This window comes from Rhinolophus sinicus, chromosome 11, assembly GCF_057876585.1.
Source record: "Rhinolophus sinicus isolate RSI-liver-muscle chromosome 11, RSI-T2T, whole genome shotgun sequence".
NCBI lineage: Eukaryota > Metazoa > Chordata > Mammalia > Chiroptera > Rhinolophidae > Rhinolophus > Rhinolophus sinicus.
The window spans coordinates 8,594,650-8,613,850 of record NC_142511.1 but is presented as its reverse complement, the minus strand read 5'-3'; positions in this window follow the sequence as shown (position 1 = coordinate 8,613,850).

Below are 19,201 nucleotides of genomic sequence, written 5' to 3'. Positions count from 1 at the left end.
AGGCCAGAGCCATTTTTACACCAGTATTTTATGTGTACATCAGATGGTGGGATGTTGACAAGGGGCTTCATCTTTATAAAAAGAATCTCCCACCCTTGCAGGAGGCCTGTGACGAACCATATGTACTGCTGCTTCTGTTTGTGCCATCCCCACTGACTCCCGCTCTAGATCCATTTTCTGTGCTTCCCTGCCTTGCTCTGTACTTGGAGCCTCTCTTCTTCAGACGGCATCACCTGGGCCCCTTTGCCCATTGGCCCCTGGTTGGATTTGGCTCATAGGAGCCACCAGCAAGAGATGAGAGGGTCGGAGGACAGAGAGTATGGTGTTTCTTTCTTGCTCTCTCCCTGCTTTCAGGTGGCGTTTCTGGTAGTAGCTATAGCCTGCTGTGACTGTAGCCTTCATTGGTTACACTAGTTCTTGTCCTTTCTGCCCCGGGGATGTCACAGCTTTCCTCAGCTGCCAGCGTCTGGGTGCCTCAGTATCTTCACTCACCACTCTAGGTAACCCTTTCCTATAGGTCTCTTCATTTAAGCCATTTGTACACGTTGCATTTACCACCGGAATTCTGATGGAAACACCAGATATTGCAGTTTCCAAATGAATTATTTGGCAAAGGAGCCATCTGTTCACCTTGCCCATAACCTGCCTGGACCTTTCTTTCATGGTCACTCAGGGGCCTGCTATGGAAATTTCATTAGAAGTAATTAGTTATAACAAAGGAAGCTTACTTCTGAAAAAAACAAAATGGGGCCCGAATATTCTACTTTGTTTTTTTCTTTTAATTTTTTTATTAGTTTCAGGTGTACAAAACAATGTAATAGTTAAGACATTTACACCCCTCACAACGTGATAACCCCCCCACAATCTGCTACCCCTCTGACATCGTGTATGCTGTTACAATTCCATTGACTGTATTTCCTATGCTGTACTTTACATCCTGTGACTACATATATGTTTAATTGTAGTTGACATTCAATATTATTCTACTTCAGCTTCAGGTGTACAGTGCAGTGGTCAGACACCTACATGGTCTATGAAGTGGTCCCCCTGATAAGTCCGGTACCCAGCTGCCATCCTACCTAATGTTACAGAATAGTCTACTTTGAATGGAGACCCAAGATATTATAGGTTTTGTACGCAGAGCTTATGGGAGCACAAAAGATGATAAAATTTTAATATGAATAATGTGTTCACCAATGAAAAAAGATCAGAGGAAGTGGCATGGTGGATCATCTCCTTGTGATTCAGAAGTCCTATTTGTGAAGTGAGACAAGAAAAGGTGGGCTAGATGGGACATTGGAAAACACTGAAAGCTTGAGCTGCTTACACCCGATCCTGACAGAGGCTGCGGCTGCTGAGCTGCTGATTGGTAGGGGAGGGAGTGCTGGGAAATGGCATGTGATACTCAGTACTCTTTCGTGAGAAAAGCACAGGTTGCTCCGCGGGATATTCCTGGAGATCGAGCTCCTTCTCAGTTCCACCTCCGTGCGAGCTTTGCTAAGACATGGTGCCTCAATTTTACCAAACAGGGATAATTACAACCATTTCAGCTCTTTCACAGGATGGCTGCGACTATAAAACTTAATTGTAAGTATGAAAGCACGGGGGTGTATACACATGCTATCTACTACCAAAATACGCTTTTCTAATTCTAGTGGTAGAAATGAAGGTTGACTGTTTCTTACTGTGACAAATGTATGTGAATTGGAAGCCACGCTTGTTTCCTAAGGCCGCGTTTGATGGGTTCACTAGGACCAGAGCTCGGGTGAAAACCGTGGAACCATTTTGCCTGTATGATGTCCTGTACACAGAAGAGGCTCAATACCTACTTGTGGACTGGATTTATTTTATCTAGATGGGTTTGGGTATAATCACCATTTTAATGACTGCGATGGCATTGACCAAAGCACCTAGTGACTTTTCCTATAACACCTTACTTTTGATTGGATCACAGCTAAATTAGTGGATAGATTCTCATGTTCAGAAGACAGACGCAGAGTGATGGACAATTCCCACTGGGCTTCCGTAATGATTAACGATACAGAATGTGCTGGGAACTATTGTGTTCGGTGACTCTACAGAGCGAGTCATGAGGCAGGACGCAGAAAATTCTGAATTTGGTAGAGAAATAATAGCAGGCTTTGAGAAAAGAAAAATGAATATAATTGAGGAAATCTCATCCTACCAAAAATGGGAAGAGGAAATCTTGACCATGAGAGAGACAGTATAACGTTATTGAAATAACAATAACTTTGGCATGAGAATGTCTTCCTCACTAATTGCTTGGCTTTGAAGCAGCTTTTTGTAAACCTCACTGAGTCTCAATTCTCCCTTTTGTAAAACAGATATAAAGTGCCAAGGTCATTGTAAATAAATAAACAATCAAATAGATAGATAAAATATTTGTATTTATATTTTGGTGCTTCCACAGAGCCTGGCATAGAGAAGGCCCTTAATAGCAATTATTATTATTAATGAAAGCAATAATCTGAGTTCAGTTTGCCATCTCTTCCCTAGGGTGTATTAATCAGGGTAGGTTACTACATTAAAGGAACAAATAATTCTGAAATGTCTGTGGCTTGACATGAGAAAGGTTTATTCGTAATTCATATTGTGACATGGCTTGGGTGGTCTCCTTCAGGAGGTGACTCCGGGATCTGGGATTCTTTCATCAGGTAGTTATGCCAACTGGGACGTATGCTTTCACTGACAAGAAAAGCGAGGGATAGAAGATGTTGGCGTGCTGCTTTCAGGGGCCAGGACTCAAGTGCCCTTACATCGCCTCTATCTACCTTTCATTGACCAAAACTTAGTCGCATGACCTCTGATCTGATTGCAAAGCGAGGCTGGAAAATTTAGTTGTTATATGTCCTCAAGAACATAAAGATGATTTATCTCTGCTATACATTGCAGGTGTAAGACTCACTGGTCCTAAGAAAATGGATTGAGAAAATGATTCTGTGGTATATTCGATCGTTTTCGAAATTCTTATACTGCAGTATGTCAGGACTTTGGTTTGTAAATCCCCCAGTCCTTGGAAAGGATCCGGCATGTTCTGTCTGGTCTACCATGAAAGGTACAGCTCAACGGGAGCTGAGGCTTAAGCCTCTTTCCGCCCCTGCTCGGGGCAAGCAACAGTAGGAAGGAAGGTTTTTGGCCTGGAGAATGGAGATCACATGGCGAGCAGTTGTTCAGCTGCATAAGGTCTGCCAGGAAGAGCAGTGATGGAAAGCTGCTCTGGGCTTTAGGAGATAAAGCAAGAGGCCCAGGAGATCCTCAGAGATTAAGAAGCAAAAAGATGTCTCAGTGATCTGTGGGTAAAGGAAGGGAAGCTGTCAGCTCACCTTGTTGCTGATGGGGATGTAATGGCAAGGCAACATCAGAGTCACAACTAGGAGTACATTTTCAGGAAATAGTCATTGTGTAAGCCAGGGGTAACCTTTAACTTGAGGAAAACTTTTAATTGTTCTGTACTGTTTTAAAAATTATGTTGGCCCAATTATGTTTTACTTTTTTTTTTTTTTTTTTTACAACCAGTAACATTTACATTTGTGATATTACTGCAGGTAGGACCTAGTTATATTTGACATTCTATTAATGGTACAATTTTTGTGTAAAATGCATGGAAAATTTGGGCCTCAAACTCAAAAACCTTGCTCGCTCCTATCTGTTTACACGGACTCTTTCTTTGTGTACTCAAATCCTTCCCTTCTTCAGCCTCTAACTCAACTACTGTCTCTTCCATGAAGCCTTTCCATGGGGATTTCTGCCTGTGCAATCTACTGCTAATGAACTCAAAAAGCGTATATTGTGCAGGGGACACTGGACATTCGATCACACACCTCCTCGTCACACTTCTTGGTTTATTTCATGTTGTTTAATTCTAGACTTTTTGTTGAGTTTCCATTGTGATCGTGTCTGGGCTCTGCAACCTGAGGTCCAGGGCAAAGCACACAGTCGGTGTTCTATAAATGCATATTGTGGTGATAAAAGTGTGCCATGGCGCAGATAAGTTAGGGGTAGAGGCTGAATTGTGTGTCAAGAAATGAAAACATGCCCCCAGATACAGGTGTCTTTGTACAAGTTCAGATTTAGGATGTGGTATTGGAGGTTTATCTGTTGGTACTTTTCTGTGTCATTGAGAGGGAGACGCTGTTCACAGATGCACCATCCTTTTTTCTTTCGGTAAGTGAAGTGGCAGGGAATTAAGCTGGAGACTCGTCAAGCAGATCTAGAAATACCCAGTTGTCAGTCTCCCTCTGGAAGAATGAATCATGCTCACGTATCTTGTGAGTTTAAGAGGAAGTGAACACTACAGACATATGAAATTTTTTTTTCTGTGGTGGTTATTATTGTTTTTGAGATAACTATGGATATAAATAGCTCTCTACTCTCACAGGAAATAGGGTTTTCTGGGGCCACCTTGGACATCGGAGAAAGAGAGAGCCTGTAGAGTAGGCAGGCATCCGTCTTCCTCCCTAACGGCCCCGTGAGTGTCTCTGTTGCTTACTGGGTCTTAAGTCCTGCAGCTGGCTCTGGCAGGGCCCAGTGCAACCCCCGTGACTCACTCACCCCCCAGAACAGCAGCTCCCTTTAGACTCTGATCAACCTGACCAGTCACCCGAAACTTCAGACTCATCTGCTTTCCCTTTGATGGAGTCAAAATATATGCATCGTGCTGGGGAAAGACAACTGATTTGGGCCCCAGTGAAAAGGTGCATCAGGGAATGTCAGTAAAATCACAGTGTGTAGAGCCAGAGCTTAATGCGAGCATCTCAGGGCTGTGGGTTCTAGTTGCTATTTATATTGAGTTATCATTTTTTGAGCTCTTACTATGCATTAGGTACTATGCTAAATTTTTACAGGTATTATCTCATTTAATCTGTATAATGTTCCTAGTCTGCTCATTCATTCATTCAACAAATACATATTGAGCACCTACTATGTGCCTGGGAATGTTCCAGGCCCAGGGAGGACAGCAATGTATATTACGGACAAAATTCTACCTCATATGGACCTTATACGCTGGTAGGTGAAACAGATAATAAGCAAAATAAATAAAATAATCAGTGTGTTAGATGCTGATAAGGTTTCTAGGAAGAAAATAGGGCAGGGAAGGAGCACAAGGTGGGTGTGAAGGCCTCAGAGAGAAGGTGAACTCTGAGTAAAGACCTGGAGGAGGAAAAGGAGTGGGCCATGTAAGCCTTTGGGGAAAAGAATATCGTAGAGAGAGGAAACGCAAAGTGGAAAGCCCGGAGAAGAGCAAGGAGACCATTGTGGCTCTCATGGAAAAAGCAGAGAGCAGGGGACTGGGGGTCAAGGTCATGAGGCCTCTAGGCTATTGTAAGGAATCTGGCCTGTGCAGTGGCTGAGATGGGAAGCCATTGGAAGGTCTGAGCAGAAATAACAAACAATATGACTTAGTGGCTTGACGGAAAGTGTTCCTAAAGAGACCATTAGGAAACTAATGGAAGAATCTGCATAAGAGAACATGCTGGCTTGACGAGGGTTCCAGTAATGGACTTGGTGAAAAGAGGTTGGGTTTAGGATATCTGAGTATTTTCAAGGTAGAGCCCATGGGGTTTCCCTGCTCATTGGACATGGAATATAAAAGAAAGATAAGAAGGCCTTCGGTGTGATCAGTTGGAAGATGGCCGTGCATGAGGGCAGGACGAGAATGCGAGGAGCAGATGTAGGGGAACATGAGGAGCTGCTTCTAGACATTGTTCGGTTCTCGATGCAGGTGAGATATCCAGGTACAGATGTGGAGTGGGAAAGGTACACATACGGAGTTTGGGGATGAAGTTTGTATTAGAAATAGGAATTTTAGCATCGTCACCATATGGAGGGTATTTACAGCCATGAGCCTGGATAACCAAGGAAATAACAAACAAACAAACAAACAAGTAAAAATAAGACTTAGGGAACTTCCATAACTTGCCCCATTGAACAATGACAGATCAGGGACTCACACTCTGGTCCCTCTGACCGCTGAGTCTGTGCCTCTCACCAGTGCAGTGCCCTGCCTTCCTTGAAGGCTAATAGTGAACAGTTTTCCTGGACTTGACCAACTGGAGGTGGGGGTGAGGGGCTGATGGCAGAAAAGAATAAGTCATTAGAATCTGGACTCCTGCTTCTTCCCCAGTTCTCTGGAACACATTGGCAATAATGCCTCGCATTTTAAAAATACTTACAGTAAGGTCGTATCAACAACCCCCCCTCCTTACCCTCCCTGCATCCATGCCCTTTACTGTGGAACATTTCAGTTCCGCCCACTCCGGAAGCACATCATCTCCTTGACCCCGTTACTGCAGGTTCAGCAATGTGACTCGTTTCAGCCAATGGAATGCTAGCAGGTCGGATGGGAGCAAAGGCTTGAGAAGCTCTTGAGTGACGGGGTTTGTTCTCATGTCTATTCCGTTGTCATGAGAGGAACGAGCCTGGCATAGCCTGCTGATTTCAGAAGGAGGAAGAGAAACATGCTGGCTAGAGCTGATCTGCCTCCCTGAGCCATGCCTAGAGCGGTGGAGTCCAGTCTGACCACCAGACCCATGAGTCTCGCCAGCTGAGATCGGGAAACTTATTCAGCCAAGCCCTACTGAGCTCAGCCCAATCCACACATCAGTGAGAATAAAGCAAAGCTTTAAGTTTGGGGTGTGCTTTGTTATGCAGCGTGTCTTGGGCAATAGCAACCCGATATAGCACCTTACACAGCACTTCCATGGGCATTGCCTCGTGACCCTCATAGCAATTTTATGAGATAGAAATTATATCCCCCTTTATACCTCCAGGGGAAACTGAGGCTCAGAGAAGTCTCCTGATGTGCCCTAAGGTATGCAGCTAGTAAGTGGCAGAATACGAATGCAAACAAAGGTCAGCTTCTGATGAACTCTCCTGCCCTCTCGAATCTGCTACTTTGCCTTTACTTTTCCTATCAGGGAGCTCAGAGGCAGCCATTTGATAAGACAGCTGATGCTCAGGAGTCCTGGAAGACCCATCCTCCTTGTTACCTGAGAGTTCTTGATTTACATAACTAATTATTGATGTATTGTATTGGCTCTCAGTAAATACACACACACACACACACACACACACACACACACTCACTCTCACTGGGTGAGCTAAATCCTACTCTTCTCTCACAGCTCAGTTGAATCGGTTCAGAGTAATGCCAGGGCGGAGAAGACATCTTGGCCCTAACCTCAAGGAAGCCCCGTTCTTGAAAGCCCACGATTGAAAGTTTTCTCGCAGCTTCCATGGACTCTGCCCCTACTCCCTCCACAGACCCCGTATCAAAGTCCAAAGCCATCTCTGTTTCCCAAGCAGTTTTCCTGGGGAGCATGCTGAATTCTGGGAGGAAACTTATGTGAAAGGCACAGTGGTTTGTCTCACTCATCATCCACTGTCTGAAAACTAAAGCCATCTTTGAATTTCCTGCCAAGGAAGAAAGTGTCTAACGTGCTGCCCAGGGCAGCCTTTAGTTTTATTTGTGTTCACAGGAGGCTCCAAATCAGAATATGGTCTGTGTAAGACTTCAGATACATGAAAAATAGTACCTCCTGGCAAAAGCGTTGGTGTTTGTGATGGATGTGAAGAGTGGCATGTCAGCTTTCTATGGCTGTGGCAGAGGGTGGAGATGAGGGGACATCTTCCATAGCCTAGAAGGTGAAAGCGCCCGCTCCCTCATCTTGTCAGCCTCAGTTTGCACGTTCCTTCAAGACAAAGCTCCCACTCCCGCCAGCTCAGTCTCCTCACTAGCTGTCCATCTCACAGTCCCTGGTGCTTTCCCACCTTTGTGATTTTGTTCACACCATTCTCCCGCCCTCGTGTCCTTTCCCAGCCATCCCAGCTAAGGGGCACTTTGTATGTGCCAGGCACTCTTCTAGGTGCTGTGCAGAAATAAAATAAAATAAGCCTGCCCCAAACCCTCCTTGTGTATAGCTTGTGTTTCTGTCAGTAGACTGACTATGATCCATCAGTGCCATTATATGGTGGTGAGTTACAGAGAGCGATAACACAGAGATGGGTATTAGGGCATCTTGGAGGAGGGGGATGCAGTGTGAAATAGGGTGGTCGGGGCAGGCCTCACTGAGAAGATGCCATTGGAGCAGTGATCCGAAGGAAGAAAGAGCGAGCCATGCAGATATCTGGGGGGACTCCCAAGAGTCTGCCAGGTATGTTTGGAGGATATTAAGAGGCTCAGTGTGATTGAAACAGAGCCAGGGCGGGGGTACGTGGAGAAAAGTAGTAGTAGATGAGGTCAGATCAGAGAATTAATGGAAGGCTACATCATCTGAGCCTTGTAGGGCACTGTAAGGAGTGAGATGAGAAGCCAGAGGCATGACATGACCCGACTTAAGTTTTACCTGGACCTCCCTGACTGCTGTGTGCACAGTCGTCTGTAGGCGGCAGGCCCCAGAGTAGACTAACTGAGAGGCAGTTCCAGGTGGGAGACGAGGAGGGCAGTGACGGAGGTCGGAAGAAGTAGGCACGTTCTGTCTCTAGCTTGACGGTAGAGCCAACAGAATTTGGATACGAGTGCGAAAGAATAAAGAGAGAGGGATGATGCCAAGATGATAGACCTGCAAAGTGGTATCTGTCCTCCTTCCAGGGCCAAGGCCAGCACCTGCTACTCCAGGAAGGCTTGTTTGCAACTCCAGAAATCTCTGTCTCTTCTAAACAAATACCATTGATGGGCCATTTGTCAGAAACTGCCCTGAATGGAGAGCTTTTCCTTTGTAAGGTTTCTGTGTCTCCTCTTCCCAAGAAGTCTGTAGCCTGTTACAGAGCTGAAATTGTGTCTGATGCCTCTCAACGTGTCCCACAGTTCAAGAAATAGTGTCTAGCACAAAAGGAACACAAGTGGTCTTCTCATTATGAATTGATAGAGGATGATGGAGTCTTCTCATTCCTATCCAGAAGGTTTGTCCCCATCACAGGGATGGGCGTGGGGCTGAAGAATCCGGGGACTGGACAGAAATGGGGGTGACACAGGTGCAAAGTCCAGACCAGTTTCTCACAGGATAATGTGTGTGTCCAGAGAGGACGGGCTTCTTCCCAGCAGAATGTTCTGATGTGGTCCACGCGGTATTCAAGACGGAACTTTCCAGCAGTAGTAAGTGAAGAGAAAAATCTAAAAACAAAACAAAATGGCTCCAAGCAAGGGCTGGAGTGATTTATAGTTTCACGTAGTTTCAGTGCTCTGAGTGGTTCAAAAATTCTATTTGCTTTAAAAGAGTTCCCTGAAAAACTTTGGGTCCCAAACTGTTGTTGTTTTTTTTTAAATTACTATTATCTTGAAATCGTGTGTGTGTGTGTGTGTGTGTGTGTGTGTGTGTGTGAATGTGTGTGTGTGTGTGTGTGTGTGTGTGTGTGTGTGTGTGTGTGTAATTAGGCTTCAAGACTGATTGGTCATTCTTCACCTGCCACGGTTTCTAAACAGCCAGATAAGGAGGCAGATGGGCGAAGCTCCAGGAGGTGAGGGCCGTGTGACTGCTTGGTGATTAGTTGATAAATGAGCCTTGGGATTAGGAAGTCAGATCTAGTCTTAGTGAACTGAGAGCCGTAGGAAAAGGGAACCTCCTTGCGGGCTATTTGACTTCCAGACCAGTGTTTTTCACCTCTGGATTGAGATAGATTAGTGTGTGATGAGGTCAGTTTAGTGGGTTGCAACTGGCATTTTAAAAAACTGAGTAAAACAGAGTATAAAGTACCAAAATGCCTTCATGAATGATGGTTTTATTATTGGGAAAGTTTGTTTTCATGTTATGTATTTATGGACGTGTATGTGTATATCCTAGGTAACAATGTAACATGAATTTCAAACAAGTTTAAAATGTATTTCCAAAAAAGGATACTGCTATTCAAGACAATTTGGAGGCAAGGCCAATCTAACTTAGAGGGAGAGACAGTTCACTTCTGAGCCCCCACCCCAGAGGCTAAGCACACTGAGGCCCGGGTTTTCCCAGAGGTAACCAGCCACGTGGACCATACTCTCGCAGGACTGACTGCTGTCTAGCTCACAACCCCAGATAACACACACACACGTGCCAGCACGCCCAACTTCCCTTGGAACGGTTTCTCCACCTCTGGCAGACATCTCGAAGCCCCGATAGCTTCTCAGAACCCAGCGTTCGCCCGTGGATGACATTCAGACAAGGGGGCTGTCAGTTTCTTGCCTGAAGGTGCCTATGAAGCTTCACTAAGACGGTGCTTCCTTCTCCCTCCCCGCCGCATACGACTGTTTGCCAGAGCCATGCATGAGCCCTTATTAAGCATGCACTTCTAAGCAAGGAGCATTGACTTCCTCTTAATTGAGGCATAATAATTAGAGCATTAGCACATTAGGAGGGTGAGACTGCATGTTTAGCTTTTGTGATTAATTATCTGAGGATTGTAATAAGTTGTTAAGACATTAATTACGCTGGCATGTTTACTGCTCTAGGTTGCACCGGCAACGCTTTGCAGTGGCAAAGTGGTAACATGTCTAAGGAGGTAGCGGGATGGCGGGCATGGGTGGGTTGGGTGTCACGTAAGTGCATCGGCAGCAGCCCAGCACGTGGTCACTCAGGATGTGGGAGCATTAGCTTTTCTTTTAATGTTGATTCAAAGAGAGGAAGACCCTGAGTTCTCCAAGTTCACAGCTTTTTCAGTCCTAGAGGTCAGTAAATCTGTAAACACGTGTCCACCCCGGAGGCAAATACAGGCTGTGGATCTCCCGGTCAGGCCACCCCACTAGCGTGGGAGACCAGCGTGAGGGGAATGGAGAGAACAGTGGGGCAAAGCGGGACATCTGAACTGGGTAGGAGCAGTGAGTGACGAAGACAGAGGCCCGAGGAAGCAGGTGCTGTGCATTGTTTCCGATGTCACAGAGTGTGGCCCTTCCACCTGGAAAGGCCTAAACATAGGCTGGGTGAGCAGAACATGGCCGGGGCAGACTATCGAAGTGACTTAAACGGATAGCAGCTTCTTATGGAGGGAGAAAAGCAGTGTAGGGAACCTGGAGAGATCATTTAATAACTGTTTCTAGGCTCTTGGTGTAGATTTCACTGGGAAGGGATTACCTGTTCTTGCTGAGAGGGAAGGTCAGGGAAAGAAACCCAAGAGATGCATGGAATACATATTTGGGCCTAATGTCGAATAGTCATGTGTTCAAGTCAGCGGTGAGCTAAAGCCACGTATTACCATTAGGAAATGCACTTCTGGGGGGCAAGCCTAAAGAACACATTTTATTTTTAAAATGCAGTCATTGTAAAAATTTTAGTATGGAAGATTTTAGAAGTCATATTTTATGTTTGAGATCATGGGGCAGAAGCCATACTCTTTCCGCCCTACTTGCCCCTGGCTCAGCTGTGAGACCCCCAGTTACCTCTCACTGGGGGGGGGGCCGGGGAGAAGGAAGTGTGCCTAAAAGAAAGTAAATAACTGAATAGCCAGTGCTTTGCTTCAATATCATCTTGTTTAGCATTATAAATACCAGGTTTAAAAAAAAACAGCCAAGATTAGCAATATTTTATCTAATCTCTATCACTCTGCCTTGAATGGTTTACATTGTAATAAACAGTCATGGTTGCAAAAGGATGCATTGGTTTTACTAAAGATGTCTAGATAACACACCCATATTAACTCCCCCTTAATTTCCCATTTATTCAGCAAATTGAAAGTTGTAAATATAATTAGTTTTGTTCTTAAAATTAACAGCTTTTACAATCACCATTAATTTTTGAAGCGTTTTACCCTTGGAGTAATAAATGTGTATTTAGAACGTAACTGACGGGTAGAATTTCAACACATAAAGCTCATAAGGAGATATTTTACTCCAAGGTCCCTGTGCAATGCCTTCCTATGTTTGAAAAGTATGTGTTCGGATAGTAACAATACATTCAAATGACATGGCTCGTTTTTCTGGGTTGTTTTTGTTTGTTTACGTTGACTAGACAAGCTAGTGATTTAGATGGTTACACAGTTGTTGGTCACACACAGGTCCAGGGGTCCCAGGAATGATGTTGACGTGGGCCTTTCGTTGTGTAGTCTTTTGATGGCTGCAGCGCAAACAGAAGCGCAGATTTGGGCCAAGCACCAAGGCTGGAGGCCAATTTTGGTGCTTTCCAATCATTTGTGAAAATGCAGCTGCAGCTGCTGCACAGGGTGAATTGACATCATCAAGAGTTTGGGGCCAGTGGCTTTTGGGCAGGGTCGAGAGAGCATAATTTAAACAGAGCGAACTGATATTCAGTGCCCCACAGGGAGTCAGAATAGAACCCGGACACAAGCCACTCACCCCCAACTGCACGTTGCTGTGTGGACAAGGGGAAACCTCTTCATACAGCCTCGTCTGGCCGGGGGTTGGGAGACGAGGAGAGAGGTCTGTCAGCCTGAGCTGGGACTGGTGGTAATCCCATCTTCAGAACCCCAAAATGACGAGGAATGGAGTGGGACCCCTCTTCCTTAAGGCTCCTGCCTCCTCACTCCAGAAGAGCTCTTTCTCAGCTCCTGTGGGGGCAGAGCCCCAGAAAGTAGTTTCCAGGCTCTCGGCCTCACATAGACAGGTGCTGGCTCAGGTAGTAAATGGCCATCAACTGTGATTGGTTGGCCATCAGCTGTGGCTAGTTGGCCGTCAGCTGTAACCAGTGAGCCATTGGCCACCAATATAACTGCTGTGGCTACACTAGAGAAAAAGAAGAAAGAAGAATGGGGGCTAGTAAGAAGATGGCAGCTGGGCTGGCAAGCGTGGATGGCGGTTTGCGGACAGTGTGGATCCAGCCTCCAGTGAGAGTATAGTGCCGCCAGAGAGAATATAGTGGTATGACTCCCCTACCTATGGCTCCGTGGGTGTTCCTTTTTGGCCTCACCATATCCTGCGTTCTTATGGGGGGAGCGGGACCAGAGACCCCGCCGGGTGTCCTGCATGACAAATGGCGCAGCGAGCAGGGTCTCCCGCACGACAGCTCCCTTTACTAATGTTCCATTCCAAACACAGAGTTAGTCTTTCTGAGCCTGTTTATCGGGGGTTCTAGGGTCTGCCCTGCCAGGCTGGGTCAGAGGGAGACCAGCTAGACTGCAGAGCGTACCACTGACTGGCAGGTGAAGGCCGGCTGGGCCTCAGACCCTACGGAGCGTATGAGAACGTTCTTTCTCAGCTCAGAGCTTCCCTGCAGTTTCCTGTTTTTTCTCGCTGCTGTGTTCGGCTCAGAGCATTAAGTGTGGTGCACTTTGGTTTTATCCCCCTAGACCATCACCAGAGCTCAGAAGATGGAAGTTATCACTAGTAAATACATTTCAAGTCTTCCACACATGTCTGAGTACAGCAAACATTAAAAATTAATGCCTCTAATAATAAAACCCAGAATAACGATGCTGTTATTACTAATTGTAATTTATTGCAAACTGGTGGTGTGTTAAGTGCTCCAAAGAACATAACGTTAAAAGAGAAAAAAAAAAGCCTTCTTTGAATAGGTGAGTGAGATGAATGGGTCCCCACTTCTGAGATCCCTGATACTTACAGAGCTGTCATCCGGGACGCCTTCTTCCTGGGCGTAGGTCAAGTCTGCCCCCTCCCCTGGGGCAGGAAGAGGAAGAAGGAAATCTTGGAACCATTTCCTTCTTTTTCCCACGAGGTTATGAGTCCCATGGCCGGTACAACTGGCACTCACTGTTGTGAGTTATATTTCATGTATGCTATTAGTCTCTCCACTAGCAAATAAGTCCCCTGAGGTTTGGACCATTTTATATCTCCCAGTGACTGTTACAGTGTTTTAATTTTCACCACTGTAAGAGCTCTTACAACGGAATTGTGTGTGTGTGTGTGTGTGTGTGTGTGTGTGTGTGTGTGTGTATCTGTCTGTCTGTCTGTCTGTCTTTTGGCCCCTACTAAATTGTAAACTCTTTGAAGTTCAAGACAGTGTCTTACTTATCTTTTCAGTCACTATTTTTAGCAGGACACAGCCCTCCGTGTCAACAAATACTAATTGGTTAGATATTAAGCGGTGTGAACTTTTCTCATAGGTTAATAATCTCACACATTATTTAGATATGTGCTTGTGTATTTACTCACTCATTCATGCATGAAAGATAGGTTTTTTTGAATTATACTCAGCACCGTGCTAAGTGCCAAGGGTACAGACGCAAACCACAGACTGTGCCCTCTAGAAACTTATTTTCTCATAGGACAGACAATCAAAGAAGCATATGAGTAGGCAGGATAACGTCTAAGAACGTCAGTGCTGGTAGGTAAATTGTGAGTAAAGGGTGAGTGGGGGGCAAGGAGCCTACTCGCTGCAACGTGGGGATGACGTGGCATTATCTACAGGCGCTCTGAGGCCGCAATCCTTTACTAATTCCCTTATCACTTGATGAGCCCATGCGTGTGGGGTTGTGAACTTGGCTCTGAGGATCCGGAGGTGACTGTGGCATGATCCTGCCCTTGAGGGCTTTACCGTCTGGTGGTGGAGAGTGACATGGAGATGTAGAGTCACAGTGGATTCTAATGAGCAGCGGAGTGAAGGAACCCGGGTTAGGGCCCCTGTGTCTGCTCAGCTCCTGGCCTGGGGCCGCTTAGTGGTCTGGTCGGCCCTCAGTGACCATCTGTGGAACTGCACTGCTTGGAATGGGTGGAATGGAACCCAGATGGGAAACAGAAAGTGGGAAGACAGGCAGCGATGCAGAAGTGGCTGCCAAGTTGAGCAGGACAGAGCTTTAAATGGGGCTCTGGTCAGGGGCTGGGCAGCAGCCTGGTTCTTTATTTGAATTTTACTTCCTGCAGAATTAATTGCTAAAGTCCTTCAGAAAGCAGCAGGGGAGTGAGTATTACTTGCCCAGAAGATATACTGATTTAGTGAGATTTGTGCTTATGACATAGTTCTGAGCCGAGGAACCCAATTTTATATCCTTTATATTTGTCTCAGAACCTATTAGAGTGCTTAAGACCTACATGTCAAACAACCCACTATACGTGTGTGTGTGTGTGTATTTGGGTGCTTGATTAACTTGATGTCTAGAACTAAAGAAGGAAAAGGATTTTTGGCTTCTAAAAGGCTGTATTCTCTGTCCCCTAAAAAAAGATGTACCACAAGAATGTCAAAAGATAGTTTAAAAGGAGAAACACAGGATTATGTGTTCCTCCTGGTTATTGCATAAAAATTGCTTCTTTGCCTGAAAGATCATGCTCCCTGGGGGCCAGGAGGAGACTGGCTGAATGTTGTTGGTCCTTGTGCTACAGCGTGAATTGCATCCCTCCCCCAGTAGGGGGGCGATTGTGTCTCGAATACCAAGTGATGGAAGTGGGTATTAATTAGGGCTAACGGCCTGTAATTGGAGTAGCCGTTATTCCTCCCTCCATTCTCCAAGCCCGAGGTTGTCAGAAGGCTCGTTTTCACTGAAGCATCATAATTAACGCAGAGCCTCATGTGAAAGGCAGATGAGGTTGAAGCCCAGAATAGCTCAGCGCTACCCAAGGGTGTGTGTGTGCAGAGCAGTGGGGAGCAGGAGTGGGAAAAGAGGAAGCTGGCATTTTGGTTGACTTCCAGATGTGCTCCTTTCAGAGAGGAAGTGTGGGGGTCAACACTGTCCTCTCCCTTTCATGACCCTGAAAGGAGTTCTCTAAAACACTGACGTGTTCCCTAATGCACTGGGATTTCAGAATCCCAGGCTCTGGAAGTTGCAGGAACCCCACCTGCGAGTCTCCAATCCTCCGGTTTCCTTTTTATCTTGCTTGTAAAAGAAGACTTCCTCCCTCAGGAGGCCGACATCTTTTTGGGGGGTGGCAATGTGTGGACCTGGGAGGGCTGGTAAATGTAATAGTGTCTGCAAAGCCTGTGGAGTGCCTTGGAAGAAAATTCAAGGTATTTCTCTTCTGACTGCTGGACTTCCAAGTCCCCTGACCTCTGAGAACCCACTTAAGTGATTACTTCATGAGGAGGCTAGTGGAAAAGCAAGATGAATATATTTCTTCACTTGGCAGCTCCCACGTAGCACCGGACCCTAAGTGCACTTACCGTCACTATCATATTCTCACTTTCCCACCTCGATTCTGCTAAGAACATAATGAACTAAACACCTGCAATTTATCTCCTTAGAAGACCAGATTTCGTGAACCTTTCAGCAGGTGGTTTTCAGTACCTCTTGCACACATGCACCAATATTTACTTAATTCTGTGCCATTGGAGAACTGGGGTAAATATAAGATGAGGAGGTACCTCTGTCACATCCCACCTCCAGGTCCCCAATTAAGAGAGAGGGACAACAGGAACAGAGAGAACCTTTGAATTGTCTAGGTTCGCTATACTGGGCTTCCTCGGGGTAGTCAGACAAAACGTCATTGGCTGAATTGCCACCCTGAGTTATTTATGGGAAGGGGATCCCTAAATAACTGCAGTTTCCCTCTTCCTATCAAGGGGAGGTACTGGAGGAGTGACACATGATGCTAGGTGTAAAGAGCAAAAAGCCAGCGATTGCTACCTTAATCGGGGGATGGTTGGCAAGTTGGGGAGATGGGCTTATTACACTTGCTGCTGTGAGGTGGGTGCCCCCATGACTTGGGATCCTGAAACCATGCAGCCTCCTCTGGTAAAGGTGGGAAATGATACTTGTTATTCACAGCCAGCTGCAGGTTCCTGCGTGCTGGAGGCATCCACATACAGAAACAGCTGCTTTGTGTCTGTAGAGTGTTTTTATGCCCTCGTGAGTTAAAAAAAAAAAAAAAATCCTTTCTCTTGAGCAGTAATTTACTAAGTCATTAAGTTGCTTCATCAGTAGATGTGTCTGGCTCATTTGGAGTACTATTTTGATGTTGGCCATATTGGCAAAATTGGGGATAAATCACGTTCTCCATATCTCAGGACAACCAACGCCTGGGTTATTATAGAGACACTGTTTTCTGGTTTCTCAAACTTCCACTGACATTTGGTGATTTACCTGAGCTGAAATACTTGCAAGTGAAAGTAAGATGAGCCACAGTAGGCCAGTGTAAACATCTCAGTTCCTTGAGAAAGAGTCACTGGTAGCTGTGAATGAGACCTTTGGGGTTGAATAGCTGGGGTTGAGTTATGGTGTTTGGCTGGCACACACTGTGTGACACAGCCCTACTGGACCTCTTCCGATGGGTGGCTACCTGAAGTACCGGTCATTTCACTGTCTGAATATTACATCTGGTTTTGGCAGCGGCACCAACGTGTTCTGAAGGAAAGAAGGTGTTGCCCTCTATAAACTGAATCTTGGAAGGCTGGAGATATATACCTTACATAGATGCAATTTTTTATTTCAAGAAAGGCTAGAGATAAAGCCCCAGATCTCTGCCCTTTCTTTATTATAAATCTTTAACAGACTGGCATTCTTCACTATGTTTTGGCCAACTTTTCTAAAACGTTGAAAGAATCATGATAAAACAGACTGCTTTCACAAAGCCTCAAGTTTCAGATAACTGAAGACTAGGAAAGACGTGTGGGAACAGATGAACAGATAGGTCTGTAAACGGGCCAGCTGTGAAAGGTATTGTGCTATAGTTGTCTGGGGGAGAACACCAAGGACATGGGTGAAAGTTGCAATTCCACTGGTAAGCCATCCATCTGACTGGAAAAGTCATATCAGTGCTCTGTTCTCAGTTTCTTAGTCTGTCAGATGGGGAGAAGATCGCACTGAAAAAAACCCAGGTTCTTTCCATGTTTCTACTCTGCCATCCTCAGACTGTGAGGTTAGCTGCTCTCATGGTTGCAGTGGGGCTGCTGTGGCTCGTAGCATCACAATATCACACGTCATTGTCTGAAGGCAAACACAGGGCCTACTGTATTTCACAGATTCTAAGATGTCATTGGCTGTAACGTACACCATTATTTTATGTACCACCACAAAAGAAACAGCACTATGAATTAGATTATGACAGGGTATTCATTGTCAAATGTATCCTGAGGTATCCAACTGATGAAATGCAATATACAGTATATTTTCCTAGTGTCTCTAAGGATGTCTCTAGAAACCATCATCTTCCCATTCCCCCTTCACTTCCCACATGTCAGCCCTTAACCCAGGCCCTGGAAGTACCACTGTATCTGTCTCCTCTTGTGTAGTCCTCCTATTTCCTGCCAGACCTTGGATATTTGCAGCAGCTGCTGTAGCCCCTGAGCAAGGTCCATGCAGGCTGAGTGTCTGGCTCCTCCAACCACATCTACACTTAGGTGAGGCACCATACCCGCCATTACTTCTTATGGTGCAAACTCTTACCATTGGAAGACAGAGAGTGGGCAAGGACGGGTCGATAAATTGCTTCTCTATTCCCCCTTGTGATGGCCTGTTCTCAAGCACAGGTTTTGACGTAGCTTGTCTGCAGACATCTCACATGGCTCGGTAACTTTGTGTGTCTGTGAAATGGGGGCCAACCTGGAAAAGCATCAACTCTTAGTTACCCCCCATTCTTCCTTGCCCCACCTCCTTCTTCCTTCACTCCTCTAGGCACCACACCTCCCAGGAACATATTCACACTTACACCTGGCCTCAGACCTTGTTTTCTAGGGAAACAGGCTGACACAACCACCACAATTACCTCAAGCCAATCAGGATTCTTCCTTGTTACTTGGGGGTGGGGGGAGGAGTGGCCTTCAGAAGAAAACTAGGGCTCTGCCAATATGGAGGGGAAATGACATGGCTACAGAGTGGACACTCACCAGTGTTTGATTCATACCCGGCCTGCTTCACTGGCTTGTTCTAAGGGTGAAATGAGACAATGAGCTGTGAATGCACTCAGTCAACCATAAGATAACATAAAACGTAGAGTTGTCATTACACTGATGACTATTCACAAGTGCCAGAACCTTAGTGTTAATTCACTCGTTTAACAAAATTACTTAGTGAGCACTACTGTTTGCCAGTCATATGGCTAGAATAGATAATGCAATATTAATAGTTCCTGCCCTACAGGAGCTTCTTGTCTGTAATGGAAATGAGCAAATAAAGTACATGTGATTACAGTTTGCTAGAGGGAAGGAGGGTGTAGTTAGAACCCAGCTTTGGGAGGTCAGTCAACACCTCGTGGGCAAAATGATACGTAAGCTAAGACCTGGGGGATGATTAGGGGATAGGTGGCTGTGGGTGGAGAGCTGTGCTAGGTAGAAAGAAAAGCATATACAAAGGTGAAGAGGTGAGAGGAAACCCGGCATTATTCTTTTTGGCTCCGATGGTAAAGACCGCTTTATGAAGCATGAGTTCCATGCGG